Genomic DNA, 10,000 nt, shown 5'->3' with positions numbered 1-10,000 from the left:
GCCAGACGCAACAAATGTCCTTGTGCTTATGCTGTGTTTTGTTTTCACACGACGCAAGCGAACGCAAGCATAACTGCGCATGCACAAGGAAAAGGAAAAATTTGATCCTTGTGCTTGCGTTGCTAGTGAAAACCAGGCTTGACGGTTTACTGAAAGTTTAAAAATTAATTACCATTGTTTCACATTATAATGTAATAATTAAGTGAAGCTATGATCTTCGCATTTATGAACGCAATTTTTGCAATTGCGTGGAGAAGCCTGAAAAAAATTCCTCGCGGGACCATTAGAACCCACAAATGACCATCCCCCAACGTCAGTGGCTTCATAGCTCAGTTGGTTAGAGTGTCGCACCGGAATCGCAAGGTCACGGGTTCAAACCCCGTTGAAGTCCTGAATTTTTCAGGCTTCTCTACGCAATTGTAAAAATTGCCTTCATAAGTGCGAAGATCATAGCTTCACTTGAACTCATATCCGCAGTTCATATATGATTCATTTCATATACCATTTCATCATTGATTCATTCCTCGCGGGACCATTAGAACCCACAAATGACCAGCTCCCAACGTTAGTGGCTTCATAGCTCAGTTGGTTAGAGCGTCGCACCGGAATCGCGAGGTCACGGGTTCAAACCCTGTTGAAGTCCTGAATTTTTCAGGCTTCTCTACGCAATTGCAAATATTGCGTTCATAACTGCGAAGATCATAGCTTCACTTGATTTCTTATCCGCAGTTCATATATGATTCACTTCATATACCATTTCATCATTAATGTAATAATTAACTGGAAATATCGTGAATAGTTAATTTCCATTAGTGTGGAGCATGGCAAAATCATGAAAAGCCTAAGTACAGGGAGCATTGTGAGAGCTGTCAAAACGTCAACGTCCTGTCAAGTCTGTCAAAGTGCGTAGTACGATCCATTTCAAAGACACATCAGCCATTTCCGGCGTTGTGAAGTGACAGTGGCCATGTTTTCATGACAGCCGTTGTCTCGCTTATCATTCCTGAAAGTGGTTTGTTTGCAGAGTTCGTTAAGCGACCTAAAAATAATACGTGTTTTCAAGGGTAAGATTAAATGAGGAGAGAGCTCGTGCCCAGTGCCAATACAATAATAAAAATAATAAAGAGAGCACGCCTGTTGTATTTCCGATTTGAATAACCGCAAGCGACTCCTCGTTGGCCGAAAGTAATTGCCAACTCGCTTAAGCTACTTGGTTTGGTGGCTTATATTTAATGAGAATTCTATTGAAATTTGGCGACTCGCTTAACTTTCAGCGAGTTGGGAAAGGAACTGTTCTCACGAAATTTTCGTTTGTCACTCGCCTAGCGACCTGAAAAACCGTTCGTAAAAATACGGCCAGTAATTAGCAAAATTAGTTAAACGATACGCAAATGGAGTTCTTTGCAAGACAATTGAAACCTTTAATTTTCGCTGATATATATATTTTTTTCAAGGCTAACGGTTAAATGTTAAGCTTTTTACGCCGAACGGTTACATTTTTGGCCCTTTTACGGCTAACGGTTAAACCCCATTGAGACCCTAATTAAATACCCGTAAAACGGAGTACTGACAGAGGGAGAGAGGGGGGTAAAAAACTACCGACGTTAAATAAAAGTGACTTCACTTTGCAAAAAACCTAATTCTTTGAAGATGACCAAAAACCAATGTCAGCTTTTTATTTGCAAGAACCACATTCAGTGCACTTAAAGTATTTTAGTCCTGTAAAGCAAAGGATGTTGAGAATGGAGGTGGTCGGACCAAAAGTTTACCAAATGGCCAATTTCTATCTTCGCCAACAATTTGATATGGATAAATCCCCCTGCTAAAACTCCTTTGATATCATTTATCACCGCTGTTATGAATGTGAACTTAAAGCTCCATGTTGTGCGTTTTATCCAGTTTATTCGTGAAAAATCTTAAACCCTTCAGATTAACGAACATATATTTTCCAAAAGCTACCAGCGGGGGGAGCGGGGTTACTGGGATGCACATAATCGTCACATTCCCATCTTGGTGGGACAATATTCCAGTGAGCTCTGTCTCCTATCATTGCAAGATGATCCCTTAGTTCCTTACGGCCTTGATGCGACCATTTTCCAACATAAAAGTTCTCCTTTTCTTTTCCCCACTTGGCGCATTCACCTGCAAGGATCGAATTGTCATCTGGCAGTGGTATGAAGGACCCACATGATGTTGGCATTTGTGCCGTTTGTCCTGTGAAGTACTGAATCACAGCTTCACCAGTGCTGTTGATTATCGTAGCCACATGAAAAGTACGTTTCCCTGGCTTGTGGCAGTGAAATCGCATTTACGTGAAGGCCAAGACCTTTCGCAGCTCGTTGAGAGCGTTATTTGTGAGAAACAAAGCGTTGCTTCGAAAATTGTCGATCTTGCGATACGAGTCTTGAGCTGCAATTGTGGGTAGCGGTTTTGAGTCTTCAACTACAACGTTGAAAACAAGAAGCCAGCCTCCTGTAATTCAGAGATTTTTGTATCATCACATATGCCCGGTAACTACTTTTTATACGGATAAGTAAAGACCACTTCTTACTCGTTTGTTGGTAAAAAATGGGTTTGCGCTTTGGAAATAAACTGCTCGTTTGTCTCCAGTCCCTCGATGACCAATGAGAAGATCGCTAAACAATGCGCTGAAAATTTTGCGTGACCTTGGAATGCGAGTCAAAGCAACCAGTTTTTCATAATGCCTTAGCTTTTTTATAATTTGTTTTGTGGGCACAAGTTGGGGTTGTCTACAATAGTTTGTCACCACACACGTAAAGCCTGGACCTTGGACTTTTTAAAAGAGAAGTTTTTGTTTTCTGAGAGGGCGGAAAAAATGAACCGCTTGGTGGCGTTTTAATATATTGTTAGCGGAAGATTTCCGTTGGTGCTTGGTGTTATGGGAAAAGGACAACCAGTGCTTTGAGGATTTTGTATTGTGTTATGGCGCCTAATCGGATAAGTAAAAGTTTGTTACAGAGCATTAAAAGCGAAGTGAACACACCTGACAGGTGTAGCTCAGTAGGTTAGTGCGCGGCTCTCGGAGCAAGAGGTCCCCGGTTCGATCCTCGTTCACTTCAACATCTGTTTCGACCTTCCTCTGAGTCGTGAAGCTATGGCTTTAAATATCCGTGAAAAACGGAGCATTGACAGAGGGAGGGGGGTAAAGGGCGCACCGTCGGCTTCCATTGATACCAGTTTCGTAACTGAAGGAACTACAGACGTTAAATAATTTAAAAGTGACGTTACTTTTACCTTACCACAACACCAAACTCGGTGTGGCCATCACATCACGCATACGCACAACCATCTCACCTGGTCATGGACAGCTGGGATTGGTGTTATGATGTGTTGACCTTGCTTTTAATGTTCTAAAGTTTGTTGTTGCTTTCAGCTCATCTATATCTCGTTTCGGAATCGATTCAGTCGCTGTTATTGTTTTTTATGTTTTTCTCATAACAGAAGGCCAATTTCTCTTTTTTTTCTCTTTTTTTTTTCCAATTCACATCGTTCGCAAACTTACCGCCCGCAGTTGTCATGTCACAGTAGACTTTCATTGAGTTTCCGTTTCCCTCAGGATTGATCCAATACTCCCCGTCACCCACAGAGTCGCGAGATTTTAAGATATCTTTGCAAGAATGACCAGGATGATTTGAATGCCAGCCTTTAACAACTGAAGCTTTGAGTCAAAAGAAAAAACACTTAATTTATTTTATTGTTCATCGCTTCAAGTTTGGAAAAGTGGCTTATATACCGATCAATAACTATGAAGCCTGCTCGCAGGCGGTAGATGTTGTTGTTACCGCCAAACACGTATCAGACGCCATATTGGAAGCGCGTAGGATAGGTCTGGGCCGGGTGACAAAACGACGAGGTGGGGGAGAGGGCGAGATCTCAGATCTTCCGACTTCCACCGGTCCAAAAGGGCGACCAGAATTCCGTGAATTACCGCCTGCAAGCAGGCTAATCAATAGAAGACTTTTTTTTTTACATTTTCTGCCGCTATATTTTAGGGGACATGAATACAGTGAATGAATCGAAAATTAAACACTAAGCCTTTGCAAGTCCGTTCCAATTTGATGCCTTTCATCGGGTAGTTAAATAACTTTTTTTAAAGGCTCTTGAGACTATTTGTAAGTGGATGAAATCAAATGAATCAGGAATATTATAATTATACGTGCAGTGCGTGCATATGCATTGCTAAGACGCGCAAAGTATGCATAAGTGAGTTTATGTGCATATTTTTTGCCAAACGATCACCTTTTCCGAAATAAGTGAATCCAGGACTTTGCCTGAAGTTATCCGGACTTGTTTGTCTTGTTTGGTTGCTTAATTCGCAGATAATTTTTTTACGTCTCTCGTTAACGGGCTTGCTGTTGTATGATCGGCAGTGGTGATTTCTCAAGCAATGTAACCCACAATCAAATTCATCTGTGGTTTTAAGTGTTGACATAACGTGTCCAAAAAGGTGGAAATCTGAAAGAAGAGTTGAAGAGTCCCTGGCTGAGAATTATGTGATGTTGAACCGAGAAGTATACAATTCAAGACATGAAAGAAAAAAAGACATACACAGCTGCTAAACTGACATACGTGTACTAGGATGCTTTCTTTTCGAAAAATGTTAGTAATTTTGTAGAAACATCAACAGGCAATCGATGACATCCTCCGTTTGAACGAATACCCGGGAAATAGCATAAACCGAGCAACGCGCCCCCAGAGTAAACGAGAGTTCCAACCAGCCAACACCGTAGAATTAATGGTCGTATTTCAAGATCCCATACATTTCAGAATCGGAGGTGGGATCCTGAATCATGAATCACAATGGTTATAAGTTGTTAAATTTAGAAGGAATCATAAAGTTTTGTGTTCAAAACTTGGGAATCATGAATTACGAGAGATGGTTAAAAGAATCACGAATCACAAATTGTTAATGAATCATGAATCATTGGTATAAACTCTTGTTCTTAGGCCATCGTAGCTTGATTAAGAAAATAACACAAACAGCGGTGATAAACATTGTATTCCAACGCATTTTTATAAAACTTGACGTTTCGTATGCTAGTCAACACACATTTTCAAAAGTGACCGTTCCAATTTTTTAAAAACTATATATATATATCGTAAACAATAGGGGTCTGGAACCTAGACTGAGAAAAATGATCTGCAGCAGTACGAGTCTGGACATAATGAAAAGTAATAGCTAAAACAGCAATAACTTCTCACTACTAATATTGACATTAAGGGAAGGCTTTAGCTCTTGAATGAACAAAGTCTCTTTAATTCTGCAGTGAAAGTCAGTTTTTCCGGACGCTAAAATGTCAAAGTGATCCCATTTAATGTCGTGGCCAGTGGTTTTCACGTGATCAGCAATGGCTGATGAATGGTCACTTTTAGCTAGGGCCTTGAAATGTTCTGTTTTTCTGTCGTGGAGTCTTCGTTTTGTTTTGCCAATGTAGAATTCATCGCAGTTCCAGCAGACAGCTCTATAGACGACCTTGGATCTCTGAGATTGGTTCAAGCGATCTTTGTATAGAAAAAAGGAGTTGATGCGGCGTGTGTTTTGGAATATGATCTTGAGATTGACGAAAGAGTAGAAATTGTTTACGCAGGATTTCAGACGTTTCGTGACTTGGTTACTGTGAAGACCTAAGTAGGGTAGCACGATTAAGATATCTTTTTTGGGGACTGTAGCTTGAACAGGGTTATTTGATTTGTTTTTATTTTTGTTCAATACATCGTTAATGTTGAACGTGATAACGCCTTGAGGGTAACCATTTTGCAACAGGAGCTTTCTCAGATCTTTAATAGCGGCCTGTAATAAAGATGGCGAGGAGCAAATTCGGAAGCATCGATAGGTGAGAGTGCGGATGAGGTTGATTTTGTACTTGCGAGGTGTAAATGAATCCCACTTGGTGTAAAGGCCTGTGAATGTCTTCTTCCGGTAGACAGATGTAGAGAAAGTGTTGTCAGGGCAGCGTTTGAGAAGGATGTCTAAAAATGGAATCTTATTGTCTTCTTCGAATTCAAGAGTAAACATAGCACCTACATAAGTGCTACAGGGCCAACGTTTGTATAAACGTAACCTTTCCTTGTAGTTTACCATAATGCCTTTTGGCATTGTCGCGTACTCTTTTATTCTTCTTTTGGACAACCTTCTCGAAACAGTATTTTTAAATCTGTAACTTTTTCTCTGCGGACTCATAAATTTTCGCGTTCACACGCAAGGTATTCAAATCGAATTTACCCGCCACACGTATAATATCCAGGACTTCTCTGTGACAATTGTCAACAGGGCATGCGCGATTAGGCGTGCGAGTTGGCGACAAGAGTCGTTCAGCGAGCTCGTTCAGTGGCCATGCTTAATTAATACTTACGCGGTAAAGACTGGATCTGAGTTTGTAACGACATCGAATTTGAAAATATCCGGATTCGACCATCCACACGATTCCAAATTCTTTGCGTATTCAAAACTTTCCGCTTTGGAGAGTGGATTCAAAAAGAACAAAGAGCATCAGGACTTCTATTGTTATCCCCCACTGTTTTCTTTAAACAGAGAACCGTATACATAATGAGGGAGGGACCTTTACGGAAATCTTGTCCATGGTTCTTTTAAGTTTCGGCAAAGCTCTCTTACTTTTAGGAAGGTTGATCAAGGACGACGACAATGATGACGAAAAACATTATTTCCAGTTCTTGTGAATAGCTGTGTATCAAAATTTTAGGAAGAAAATTCTAATTCACGGTGCGTGTGTTTGGTGAGAAAATTGAAATTTTATATTCGTGTGCTCACGTTCGCCAGATAACCTCAAATTTGGTCATTGCACATTGTTGTCAGGGAGAAGCAGGGCGAGAGCGTTATGTCCGAAAATGTAAAGAGCTTGCGCAGGACGAGCAGAGACATTGTTACATCCCCAGAGACCACGATTTTATCGGTCAGTACTAGGGAATAACGACCTTTGGCCGGTTCTGAAATACGTGCGTTCGCCGTGGGGCTCCATTATGGTAACCATTGACACCTATTAATTGCTTCAAATTTCTGAGATTGCGCAGACGAGCCGGAAGTCCGTGATTTGCGGACATCCTCGTTATTCTTGGTGCTCACAGAAGGAATCGAGGACGAGAATGACATTGTTAAGGTATAATTTTGTCAACTAAGCCGGGATCATTGACTCCCTCATTTCGTCATTGAGATCTTTCTGTGTTCCCGTAAGAAGGGAAAAAAACAAGCTTTTAATAAACAGTAGTTAAGCTATATTTAACCAAGTTAACAAGTGAAAGCTAATAAATTAGAAATGCTCTAAATAAAGCTTCCGTGATAACGCTTTTTTTAATAAAATAATAACTAAGCGTCTTCTAACTTGAACAACTTTTGCATCTTACTCGTTAATGAGCTAAATTTAAAAAAGACCAGGGGCCCGTTTCTCGAAAACTTTTCGGGCCCGAAAAGCCATCTGTGAAATTGCCAACCGCTTGTTTTTTGAAATCCCATCTTTTAACATGTTTTCAAGGTAACAAAAAGAAAAATAACTGTGAAGTTTGACGAATTAAATCTTCTACGTTCTTGAGATACAAAGGGAATTGTGACACCCGAAAATGGCCCGTAAAGTTTCGGGACTTTCGAGAAACGGCCCCCAGGGGCCGGTTTCTCGAAAGTCCCGAAAACTTTTAGGGCTCGAAAAGCCATTTGTGAAATTGCCAACCGCTTGTTTTAGAAAGGAAAGGTGACTTTAATATCTTCAGTTCCCACGGCCTGCTCCCGTCTGACCTTGTAGCTCAGTCGGTAGAGCGGCGGCGAAGGTTCAATTCCCACCCTGGTCAGAGTTTTTCTCTGTCCTTGTGTGGGCCCAGTTCCATCAGTAGGGCTAACGCTGTCATGGTTCATATGGGATAGAAATATAGCACTTCACGTTACACTACCCTCTCTTCAGCTTGTATTAGAAAGCCGATCTTTTAACATGTTTTCAAGGGAACAAAAAGAAAAATAACTGTGAAGTTTGACGAATTAAATCCTCTCCGTTCTTGAGATACAAAGGGAATTGTGACACCCGAAAACGCCCTGTAAAGTTTCGGGACGTTTGAGAAACGGGCCCCTGTAGGTCATGGTTGCTGTGACTCGATTTTTCTTGGAAGACGCGGCTGTCACACGTTGTCTTTATGTTTACCAAAAGGTTGCAACCGAATGGAAACAACAGAGTAAAAAAAGCTTGGAAAAATACCAACATTATGGCTAGAAAAGATTGGTTGATTTGAAGTGGGAAATTATTCGGTAAGTACTTCATGTATCCCCTATTATTATGTATTTAAATATAAGCTATTGATAATGTATTTCAATTATTACCCTTATATACCCATGTATACCCCTATATACCCCTGTATACCCCTATGTACCCATGTATACCCTTATATACCCATGTATACCCATGTATACCCCTATATACCCATGTATACCCTTATATACCCATGTATACCCACGTATACCTATGTATACCCCTATATACCCATGTATACCCTTATATACCCATGTATACCCATGTATACCACTGTATGCCCATGTATACTCCTATATACCCATGTATACCCTTATATACCCATGTATACCCATGTATACCCCTGTATGCCCATGTATACTCTTATATACCCATGTATACCCATGTATACCCTTATATACCCCTGTATACCCTCATATACCCATGTATAGCCATGTATACCCCTATATACCCATGTATACCCATGTATACCCCTATATACCCATGTATACCCTTATATACCCATGTATACCCATGTATACCTATGTATACCCTGATATACCCCTGTATACCCTCATATACCCATGTATACCCATGTATACCCTTATATAACCCTATATACCCATGTATACCCTTATATACCCATGTATACCCATGTATACCCATGTATACCAATGCATACCCATATGTACCCATGTATACCCTTATATCGTATAAACTCTTGTTCTTAGGCCATCGTAGCTTCATTATGAAAATAACACAATCATCTGATTGCTGATCATGTGAAAACCACTGACCACGACATTAAATGGGATCACTTTGACATTTTAGCGTCCGGAAAAACTGACTTTCACTGTAAAGTTAAAGAGACTTTGTTCATTCAAGAGCTAAAGCCTTCCCTTAATGTAAATATTAGTAGTGAGAAGTTATTGCTGTTTTAGCTATTACTTTTCATTATGTCTAGACACGTACTGCTGCAGATCATTTTTCTCAGTCTAGGTTCCAGACCCCTATTGTTTACGATATATATATAGTTTTTAAAAATTGTAACGGTCACTTTTGAAAATGTGTGTTGACTAGCATACGAAACGTCAAGTTTTATAAAAATGCGTTGGAATACCCTTATATACCCATGTATACCCTTACATACCCCTGTATACCCTTAGATACCCTTACATACCTATGTGTACCCTTACATACCCCTGCATACTCTTATATACCCCTGTATACCCTCGTATACCCATGTATACCCATGTATACCCTTATATACCCCTGTATACCCTCATATACCCATGTATACCCCTGATCACCCATGCGTACCCCTGTATACCCATGTATACCTTCATTTCTTATTAAACACATTGTGGTAATGTCCAAATATGGTCACAGCGTGCTCAATATTCTTCGTGCGTACACAACGTATATCCTGGGACATACATAATTTTGTGTGTCAGGGAGAAAAATTGGTAGTTTTTCCAATTTTTTTTTCCAATAAAGTAGAAAGTTGTGCTTTATCAGGCGATATTCCACGCAATTTCGCAGGATAATTGTTAAATATTCAGACAATTTTTAAAAATTTTAAGAACTTAACTAGTGAGCAGCACTCTGTGAATTGTATCTGTAAAACTTGTTTATTTTCCAACGCGTTTCATCTAAGCTAGCTGAGTACTTACTTGTCCAAGGAGTTTTACAATAGTACATTAATTAAACGCCTGTATTTAAGTATATGTGATGGCATGAAGGCCACGATAGGT

Source organism: Montipora capricornis, chromosome 8 (genome assembly GCF_036669925.1).
Source record: "Montipora capricornis isolate CH-2021 chromosome 8, ASM3666992v2, whole genome shotgun sequence".
Classification (NCBI taxonomy): Eukaryota; Metazoa; Cnidaria; class Anthozoa; order Scleractinia; family Acroporidae; genus Montipora; species Montipora capricornis.
The sequence above is the reverse complement of the archived record's forward strand: the minus strand, read 5'-3'. Positions refer to the sequence as shown.